Here is an 11,928-nt window from a genome sequence, read left to right as displayed (position 1 = left end):
ACATGTGTAATGGAATGTAAGTAAAATAAATCAAGATAAAATGAAATGATGTAAAAAAAATATTGTGCAAAAATACAACAGCAGCGGTTGAGGTAGTGCAAATAGAAATAAACATAAATATAACTATAGCAGCAGATGACAGGTTGAGGTAGTGAAATAAGTATTGAACAATATAAATTGTGTGTGTGTCCACACAGGCGAGAGTGTGTGTGTGTGTATGTGTGTGTGAGAGAGACAGAGAGTTGTATACAGTTCAGTCCAGAGTGTGTGTGTGTGTGTGTGTGAGAGAGAGAGAGTGTTGAACAGTTCAGTCCTGGGTGTTGAGGAGCCTGATGGCTTGAGGGAAGAACCTGTTACACAGTCTGGTTGTGAGGGCCCGAAAGCTCCGGTACCTCTTTCCAGATGGCAGAAGGGTGAAGAGTGTGTGTGAGGGGTGTGTGGGGTCAGCCACAATGCTGTTGGCTTTGCGGATGCAGCGTGCAGTATAAATGTCTGTGATAGAGGGAAGAGAGACTCCGATGATCTTTTCAGCTGTCCTCACTATCCGCTGAAGGGTCTTGTGATCCAAGATGGTGCAGTTCCCAAACCAGGCAGTGATGCAGCTGCTCAGGATGCTCTCATGGTCCCTCTGTAGAACACAGTCAGGATGGGGGAGGGAGATGGGCTTTCCTCAGCCTCCTCAGGAAGTAGAGGCGCTGCTGGGCTTTCTTGGTGATGGAGCTGGTGTTGAGTGACCAGGTTCAAGTTCTCCGCCAGATGAACACCAAGGAATTTGGTGCTCTTGACGATCTAGACCGAGGATCCGTTGATGAACAGTGGAGAATGGTCACTCTGTGCTCTCCTGAAGTCAACAACCATCTCTTTAGTCTTGACGATGTTCAGGGAGAGGTTGTTGGCTCTGCACCAGGCTGTTAGATGTTGCACCTCCTCTCTGTATGCTGACTTGACGTTCTGTATGAGACCCACCATGGTCGTGTCATCAGCAAACTTGATGAGGTGGTTGGATCTGTGCATTGCTGCACAGTCGTGAGTCAGCAGAGTGAACAGCAATGGACTGAGCACACAGCCCTGAGGAGCTCCAGTGCTCAGTGTGGTGGTGCTGGAGATGTTGTTCCCGATCCGGACTGACTGAGGTCTCCCAGTCAGGAAATCCAGAATCCAGTTGCAGAGAGAGGTGTTCAGGCCCAGCAGACTCAGCTTCTCAATCAGCTGCTGAGGGATGATTGTGTTGAATGCTGAACTGAAATCTATGAACAGCATTCGAATGTAGGAGTCCTTACAGTCCAGGTGTGTGAGGGCCAGATGGAGGGTTGTGGTGATGGGGTCGTCCGTGGAACGGTTAGGACGATACGCAAACTGCAAGGGGTCCATTGAGGGTGGTAGCAGTGACTTGACGAGCCTTTCATCACGATTGGTGTGAGTGCAACGGGACGATAATCACTGAGGCAGGAAACTGTAGACTTCTTAGGCACAGGGACGATGGTCGTTGTCTTGAGGCATGTTGGGATGATGGAGCTGCTCAGTGAGATGTTGAAGATGTCAGTGAAGACATCTGCTAGCTACTCTGCAAAGCTACTCTTTGGCTACTGTAGTATTGTGTCAAACCTCCTGTTATTATGCTAAAGAGTATTTTAATGAACTGGACAAGTGTATAATTGTACAATCATTAGCATTCAGTGTATATATTTCTTTCTTTTTCTCTTATATTTTATTTTCATATTTTTATATTTCTTTCTTTTTCTCTTATATTTTTAGTTTCATTAGAGCAACTGTAACTTGGCAAAGGAATTTCCCCCTGGGATTAATAAAGTTCTTTGAATCTTGAATTGAATCTTGAATCATAGCATAGCGTTATTGTTGCTCTAACAGTAGAGTACTCTGCTAGAAGCACTAAGCTCATGTGTTCAGTTTCATCATGATGAAATGTATACCTTTAAAGTAATGTAATTTACTTTGTGTTTACTCTGATCTCTGTATTAACCCAGACTCTTAATCAGAGTCCTGTATCACCACGTCCACAGGCTCAGGTCAGTCAGGTACAGGGTCAGATACAGGCTCAGATCAGTCAGATACAGGGTCAGATACAGGCTCAGATCAGTCAGATACAGGGTCAGATACAGGCTCAGATCAGTCAGATACAGGGTCAGATACAGGGTCAGGGGCAGTAGGATCAGAGATGGCCATATACACTGATTAGGACATGGCCAAGTACATGCTGGAGGTGTAATGAAGTATATATACACTATATTGCCAAAAGTATTCGCTCACCCATCCAAATAATCAGAACCAGGTGTTCCAATCACTTCCATGGCCAAAGGTGTATAAAAACAAGTACCTAGGCATGCAGACTGTTTTTACAAACATTTGTGAAAGAATGAGTCGCTCTCAGGAGCTCAGTGAATTCCTGCGTGGAACTGTGATAGGATGCCACCTGTGCAGCAAATCCAGTCGTGAAATTTCCTCGCTCCTAAATATTCCACAGTCAACTGTCAGCTGTATTATAAGAACGTGGAAGTGTTTGGGAACGACAGCAACTCAGCCACGAAGTGGTAGGCCACGTAAACTGACGGAGCGGGGTCAGCGGATGCTGAGGCGCATAGTGCGAAGAGGTTGCCAACTTTCTGCAGAGTCAATCGCTACAGACCTCCAAACTTCACGTGGCCTTCAGATTAGCTCAAGAACAGTGCGCAGAGAGCTTCATGGAATGGGTTTCCATGGCCGAGCAGCTGCATCCAAGCCATACATCACCAAGTGCAATGCAAAGCGTCGGATGCAGTGGTGTAAAGCACGCCGCCACTGGACTCTAGCGCAGTGGAGACGCGTTCTCTGGAGTGACGAATTGCGCTTCTCCATCTGGCAATCTGATGGACGAGTCTGGGTTTGGCGGTTGCCAGGAGAACGGTACTTGTCTGACTGCATTATGCCAAGTGTAAAGTTTGGTGGAGGGGGGATTATGGTGTGGGGTTGTTTTTCAGGAGCTGGGCTTGGCCCCTTAGTTCCAGTGAAAGGAACTCTGAATGCTTCAGCATACCAAGACATTTTGGACAATTCCATGCTCCCAACTTTGCGAGAACAGTTTGGAGCTGGCCCCTTCCTCTTCCAACATGACTGTGCACCAGTGCACAAAGCAAGGTCCATAAAGACATGGATGACAGAGTCTGGTGTGGATGAACTTGACTGGCCTGCACAACTCGACAGAACACCTTTGGGATGAATTAGAGCGGAGACTGAGAGCCAGGCCTTCTCGTCCAACATCAGTGTGTGACCTCACAAATGCGCTTCTGGAAGAATGGTCAAAAATTCCCATAAACACACTCCTAAACCTTGTGGACAGCCTTCCCAGAAGAGTTGAAGCTGTTATAGCTGCAAAGGGTGGACCGACGTCATATTGAACCCTATGGATTAGGAATGGGATGTCACTTAAGTTCATATGCGAGTCAAGGCAGGTGAGTGAATACTTTTGGCAATATAGTGTATATTCGATGTGCAATGTTTTCAAGATAACCGTTAATAAAAGCTAGATTTGCAGGTTTATATGAGTATATGAAAGTATGCTGCATTTCTCTTTATGACACTTTTAGCTCTTTCCCCGATATTTCCAGGAGTCAGACCGCCTATAGAAAAATAAGAATAAACACTGCTTCCAGAAACCAGGAAAGATAAAAGCTTGAGTCTGAATGTTCAGGGCTGCCATTACAGTAGTGTTCTTGCTGATAAAAGATGGACTTTTTTATTTTTGTTTGTTTTTTTTGCATAATGTTTTAAATGTATTGACTCTGCACTTCAGTTTCTGCCCATTGCAGTAGTATTTGACAGGTTCAAATACTATCCGGCAGAGTCGCGCGTTACTGACGTCACTTTACTGATGGGCTAGAGAAGGGCAGTAGGTTAAGAAGTAGTGGACCAATGGGGACTTTTTATCCCGCCCCCTAATCTGCATAAAAGTCTACGCGTGATTTTTGGAATAACAACCACTAGCATCCTGGAAAGAACAAACTATCAACCTTGTGATTCACGTGTTTTATATTTTTTTACGAGCACGTTAATGTTTTACGACTACGATATATTCTTTTTACGAGTACGATTTTTTTATGACTACGATATTTTTTTTTACGAGTACGATACATATGGCGCGGATTTGACGCCATAGCGAACCTTACCGAGGTACTCTACATTTTACAGCAGGTGTATATGGCTACAAGGTTTTGTCTGTCCAAGAGATGTCAGTAAGCTTCTATTAACAAAAAGAAGCGGAAGCACGGGAAGAAGAAGAAGAAGAAGAAGAAGAAGCAGCATTAGCACCGAGGCAGGGTTGCCATGACCGCGTTTTTTCTCGATATTGGTACTCATCATTGTTGCTTTTTTGCCTCTGGCAAAAACGTCATTTTAAATTACAACATCATTCATTATATTAAGTCAACAAATTAAATTGAAACACCTAAATGTATGTCCCTTTATGTAGCCCCATATTTAAACTTGTTCAAGATGTGGCTTAGCTTTAGTCCAATTCCTCATGTGAATGCAATATTTAACAAGCAAAATAATAAGTTGGTATAAGAAAGGTAACATTTCATTTTGAGATCGATTTTATCTTGTACAAAAAAGACATTATACAGTCTAGTTTGTGTTACTGTTCCAGACAACCTAGAAATGAACATGAAACATCCGTCCAAAATATTTTTGACTACACATACAGAAAAGATGAATTTTTGCGGAGGTTTGACTTTTTGGTCCAGGGCTGGAGTATTCCAGTGCACTGTAGGAGCAGCTGTTCGAAAAGATGCAATGTCTACAGATAAGCACACGTGTCCTGATAGCGCTGTGTCTTCTCTAATCTCTAATGATGCTGGGAAATAGTGGTGGATTTTTTTCATCCTATAGTATTTGAATCGTGGAATTAATGCAGGTGATTATACGCTATAATAATGTAATGAATATAGTTAATGTAATGAATATAAGGGGCGTGATTTCCGCTGGGGACAGGGACCACTTTTCAAAATCCTGTTTGTGCCCAGGACAGATGAGGTGGATAGTTAGGATACTTGGAAAGATGGGATTGAATGAATAGATGGAGGACAATGTTCTTTATATTTTTTTTGTTTGTGAGATTGTGTGACAATCTTGCATCCCATGTACCAAATAAGTAGTGTATCTATTGTGTTATAAATTTTCCCCATCCTTTTGGGTTACAAAAGTAAGGATTACAGATAGTTACTTCCTACCCTGCTGTAATTCAGTGTTGGAGGCATAAAAATGATCTACTTTAGGTATTTGTGCTGCTCAGAAAATTAGCACCAGGAATGTAAATAATTTAATTTGTTCATTAACTAATGGTGGTTGTTTATGCATGAAAGACAATTATTAAAGTAATGATCAACATTTCCATATATTTCCATATTAATGTTGCTGCTATATCTGAAATTGATATTACAAAATAGTGATGTAACACACACAGTTCATAAAACCTTTTAGATTTTTCTATTCTAAACCCCTGCGGTTTGGTGGACGTGTCTCTGACAGACGTCCTGTTCAACAAGTCATTTATTTTACATTTTCAGGTAGAGCAGTTAGTTTAAAATAAAAGTTTGTTTAACAGAGGAAATTGAGTCTCACATTATTTACATTTTATTTACCCACAAAACATTTTTAACTTTATAAAATGATTCTCTCAAGTCTTGGTGATTGATCCCTGTTAAACAATAAAGTAAGACATCTTTTATATAGATAGTTTAGTAGTCTACTCTTATTTTGAAAGAATTTCTCATTATAATCAACTTTATTATTTCCTGGATTTTGTATGTAAAATGTATGTAAATACAGGAAATGGTATTTAAATCGAAAACATTTTCCCCCATACCCCCCCCCACCCACCCACTTCTCGAACCAAAGTTACACCCTTGGGTGTATGTAATAGTAATTGCAGGTTTTTAGAAAATCTTTGACTATTGCATGATGGGTAAGGAACCGAACGTTCATGTTTGCCCCAGGGCGCAATGTGCGCTTGTTCCGCCACTGACAGGAACGAAAAACAGATAAACATGTCCCTGTGTAAATTAAAAAGTATCAAGACTTGCGAGTGCAACAAAAATTTATTTTAAAGTGCCACACAAACACACACACACACACAAACTTTAACACAAATATAAAAATGAAAAATGTGCAAATCAGTTATATTCACCAAAAATTAAATATGTTAAACATAAAAGTATACAAATAGAATAAAAATAAATATCTTAAATAAGGAATAAAACAACCAAACTGAAAATGCAAAATGTGCAAAAAGTATAACTATATACATAAAGTGCTTTGCCTATAAATTGTCATTTAAGAATGTCAGCTCACGCACTTTGGAGGTGCTGAGACTAAAGGAAAGAGTCAGCATGAATCAGTCTATAACCCGGCTCCACGAGTCCACTCAGAATCAGCTGAATCAGTCTATAACCCGACTCCGTGAGACCACTGAGAGTCAGCTGAATCAGTCTATAACCCGACTCTGTGAGTCCACTGAGAGTCAGCTGAATCAGTCTATAACCCGACTCTGTGAGTCCACTGAGAGTCAGCTGAATCAGTCTATAACCCGACTCCACGACTCCACTCAGAATCAGCTGAATCAGTCTATAACCGGACTCCGTGAGTCCACTGAAAGTCGGCTGAATCAGTCTATAACCCGACTCCGTGAGTCCACTGAGAATCAGCTGAATCAGTCTATATCCCGACTCTGTGAGTCCACTGAGAATCAGCTGAATCAGTCTATAACCCGACTCCGCGAGTCCACTGAGAATCAGCTGAATCATTCGATGAGCCGGTTCCGCGAGTCCGCTTTTTCTCTGCTACGTTTAATAACTGCATTAATGTTAATTTATAATGTATAATGTTCTGTATTGTTTCATAAAAAACAATGCACGGTAGCAACCATAGGACAAATAAGAATCGGGTTAAATTAGACCTCTTACTCATGAATCATGAGTTAATATGCGGAATCAGGTCATTTAACTCTGGTGAATCAGTCAGGGCCAGTACTACTGGTCATGCGCAACAGTGCAGCTTGGACACTCGGAGGAAACTGCAGTGCATTTTTAACCCCCGCCGAAAGCGCATAGCCAATTAGGCAGATCAGAATTGGTCATTCAACTTATACTTTTATTTCTCAGTCCCATTTTTTTATCTATTTTTTGATTATAGTTTTAGATGTTATTGGATAATATATATCAGGGTGTGTCTGAATCGGTGCGTGATATATGGCGAGTTGCACGACATTCCCTTCACCTGACAGGTGTACAGGAGGGCGGGTCACTCGTGTCTCTGCGCCCTGTAATATTTGTAAAGCTAAGAAACTGTCACGACGAGCAGAACAACTTTATTAAAGATACTTGCTCCGAAAAGCAATCCAGATGCTATGGGGTGTATTATTATTGTAATCATTATTTATTTTTATTTATTTATTTATTTTTTACTTATTTTGCAGGATTGGTTATGTGTATGAATAATATACATTTGTTTTACTAGTATTATTCTTTATATTTTTAATAACAATCTGGTGATGCACACCAATCAGCCATACCATTATGACCACCTGCCTAATATTGTGTTGGTTCCCCTTTTGCTCCCAAAACAGACCTGACCCATCGAGGCATGGTTTCCAGTAGATCACTGAAGGTGTGCTGTGGTATCTGGCACCAAGATATTAGCAGCAGATCCTTTAAATCCTCTAAGTTGTGAGGTGGGTCCTCCATGGATCAGACTTGTTTTTCCAGCACATCCCATAGATGCTAGATTGGATTGAGATCTGTGGAATTTGGAGTTTAAGTCAACACCTCAAACTTGTTGTTGCGCTCATCAAACCATTCCTCAATTTTTTCACGTGGCACGGGCATTATCCTGCTGAAAGAGGCCACATCTATCAGGGAATACCATTTCCATTAAAGAGTGTACATAGTCTGCAACAATGCTTAGGTAGGTGTTACGTGACAAAGTAATATCCACATGGATGGCAGGACCGGAGGTTTCCCAGCAGAACATTGCCCAAAGCATGACACTGCCTCCGCCGGCTTGTCTTCTTCCCATAGTGCATCCTGGTGCCATGTGTTCCCCAGGTAAGTTTTCTGCTTTGGTCTCTATGTATATGGTATAAGTATAAAGGTAGAAAAAGTCACAAAATCTGACAGCATAATATAAAAAGTTACCAAAATTGATGGTATTGCATGATGTAAGAACACTATATTACCAAATGTTTTGGGACATTTTACATGCACATGAACTTTAATGCCTTTTTTAATCTGTAGGGTTTAATATGGAGTTGGCCCACCCTTTGCAGCTAAAACCACTTCAACTCTTCTGGAAAAGCTTTCCACAAAGTTTAGGAGTGTATTTATGGGAATTTTTGACCATTCCTCTAGAAGCCCATTTGTGAGGTCAAACACTGATGTTGAGATGTTGATGATGAGAAGGCCTGGCTTGCAGTCTCTGCTCTAATTCATCCCAAAGGTGTTCTATCGGGTGAGGTCAAGACTCTCTGCAGGCCAGACCAAACTCGCTCATCCATGTCTTTATGGACTGGTGTGCAGTCATGTTGGAACAGGAAGTGGCCATCCTCAAACTGTTCCCACAAAGTTGGGAACTTGAAATTGTCCAAAATGTCTTGGTATGCTGAAGAGTTCCTTTCACTGGAACTAATGGGCCAAGCCCAACCCCTGAAAAAAAAACCCCACACCATAATCCCCCCTCCACCAAACTTTATAATTGGCACAATGCAGTCAGGCAAGTACAGTTCTCCTGGCAACCGCCAAACCTCGACTCGTCCATCGGATTGCCAGACAGAGAAGCATGATTAGTTACTCCAGAGAACATGTCTACACTGCTCTGCATCCGATGCTTTGCATTGCACTTGGTGATGTAAGCCTTGGATGCAGATGCTCAGCCATAAAAACCATTCCATGAAACTCTCTATGCACTGTCCTTGAGCTAATCTGAAGGCCACACAAAGTTCTGTAGCTCTGTAGGTCTGTAGCTATTGACTATGCAGAAAGTTGGCATTGTGCATGCACTGACCCTGTTCTCTGATTTTACGTGGCCTACCACTTTGTGACTGAGTTGCTGTTGTTCCCAATTGCTTCCACTTTTCCACTTGTCTGTCATCTTCTGGCTCTCCCTTTTAGTTATGCTGTCATAGTCTTTCCGGAGTCCCTGCCTGCACTTTACACATAATCTACATTTAGACTACATTTCCTTAAACGTCACATGATCAGAATCAAACTTAATATCTTTCTCTTTCTCTCTCTTTCTCTGTCGAGCTATACACCCCACTCCTGAGCTTCCAGTATTTGCCAGTTTCCAGTGTGACCACTGCTCTACCCCTGGTCGGAGTCTCAAGGCTTGGTGATGCCCACTGATGCTTTGGATGGATCTATGCGGACCAGGAGACAGCCATGGACAGATCCACTTGGGGACTTTCACACCGTCACAGATCTGCCATTTCATCTGTCAGCTTGTGACAGCAAAGAATTAGTGTTTATAATGACCTTAGAAACTACACTGACCTAATAGTTCCTCATGGGCCATTGGTTGCTGTTGTAGAAAGGACATTAATTAGTTACAGTTACATTATTTACTGTTTAGTGTCACCCAAATGAGGCAGGGTTCCCTTCTGAGCCTGGTTCCTCTCAAGGTTTCTTCCTCATGTCATCCCAGGGAGTTTTTCCTTGCCACCATCGCCACAGGGTTGCTCATTAGGGATAAAATAGTTTAATAATTTAATTTAATAATTTATTCTTATTTCTAGTTATTTATTTATTTTTTTATTTTCATTTTCCCCCTCCCCTTTCTCTGTTTCTCTTCTTTTGTAAAGCTGCTTTGAGACAATGTTCATTGTAAAAGGCGCTATACAAAATAAAATTAATTGAATTGAATTGAATTGAATTGAATTGAATTAATAATAATAATAATGATAATAATAATAATAATTTAGATTACTAATAACATAAGTCTTACCTCAGCCTGTTGGTCTGGGGATAATAAGGGGCACATAAGCAATTTTGCAGACATAACTGTTTATATGAAAATACAAAGTTCACACATTGTAGTACAAAGACAAATTAATAAGTATACTTACATTTGATATAGAAATCATATCTTAGAGTTAAAATTGATATTTTATCATTTACAATAAAATTTACTTAAAACAGTGGGTTCCAATGAAATAATTGGCCTTTAGCAAAATCATTAAAAAATTGTATTAGCAAAAACATATCTGATGACATTTTAATCTAGGCAGTTTCATTTTTTAATGTACATGTAGCATTAACAAATTCCTTTACCTTACCTGTAAGAATTATTTTAGGTGCCTCAAACTGATGGAACAATTTCATGATGCAGTTAATGACCTCACTGGCAGCCGTGGACCTAAGGGGGAAAGCTCTTTGTATAATAATCAGTAAGAACACAGACATACTGAAATTCTTCCTCTGTTGTTGTCAGCTTGCCTGTAAGAGCCATGCCTATTATCTCAAAGGGGGCACTGAAATGTTAAATCATATAAGAGCTATATTATGTATAGGGTGAAACATATAGCCAAAATTGTGTATTATTCATATTTAATGCTTAGTTAGTCTGACCTAGCACACAACTAGCAACCAATAATTTGAAAATTAAAACAATTTGAACATGGTTGTGGAAGAAACACGCATCCAAAAAATAACTAATGCTCAAAATAAACACCACTTACACTATGTTACTACTGTAAAGGTTATCACTCACCAGCCAGTATGGCTAAATTTCTTTGTAGTAACCAGCCATACAGTACTTGTACTTGTAAAAAAACATCATAAATAAACCAGATTATCACATCTAAGTCACAGCTTACATTTACATATATTAATTATATGTATCACCACACCTTCATGAATCGTAACCCACCAAAATTGGCTAGTGAGTTGACAACATTACCTGCCACTGTTTATTTTCACATACATTTGATGGGTTGGTGGGTGTTAATTGTGTATTGTGTAGATATTTCTGTGTACAGCCAAAAATGTTTTCTTATAGTTTATGTCACTAACTGCAAATATGTACCCACACAAAGAATGCCAAGGGTCATCCCAGACCAGCAGTACCTTTTGGTGATTGTGATTTTTATTTGGCCACACTGTGCTCTTAAATGAACTGAAGTAAAAAAAAAAAAAGAAAAGCCCTGACCTGCTGCTTCTTGGCCAAATATTACTTTCAGTCACAGCTCCTTGGCAGTGCCTTTAAGTTTAATGAAGTACAAACCACTCTCTATAAATCATATACAAACAGATAAGATACTTAGTACTCTTAATTGGTTAAGCTTTCTTATTATCAAAAACAACTACCTGGACATTATCTTTAGTAAACTGTAAAATGGCTAATTAGCAACTCACCTTGAAGGACATAATTTCATGCTCTTCTTCTAATCTTCATGACTTTGTTGCAGAATGAGGGTATTCATTTTCAGATATACAATCGACAATTACTTTATAACTGTCAGGATCCATATTCAAATGCTTCCCGAGCCCTTGGATAGAGACCCACAAGGTACACACAAGGGAATCAGAAATTTAAATCTAATACCTATAACATGATGATGATGATAATGATGATGTTATTCATGTCTGTTATTATTTTGTATGTTTGAGGGGAAAACACTCAAGGAAATGGAAATTTCTCTGAACTTCATATACCAAAGTAAATAAATAATACAAAGAATAAAAAAAACAATACAAATAAGACAAATATATGCCTTTCATACAAATTCCTGGCCATATACCAGACCAGAAAACTTTCTAGAGGATGTGATCTGTTCAAAACTGAGGAACATTAGGAGAAATTCAGTGAGGAGTAAAAGGTGGTAACAGATTTGGGCTACCTCTTTCTTAACATTTCTGTACTGTTAGAATTGGTCACCTTACTGTT

This window comes from Hemibagrus wyckioides, linkage group LG27 (assembly GCF_019097595.1).
Source record: "Hemibagrus wyckioides isolate EC202008001 linkage group LG27, SWU_Hwy_1.0, whole genome shotgun sequence".
Lineage (NCBI taxonomy): Eukaryota > Metazoa > Chordata > Actinopteri > Siluriformes > Bagridae > Hemibagrus > Hemibagrus wyckioides.
This window is presented reverse-complemented; position numbering follows the sequence as displayed.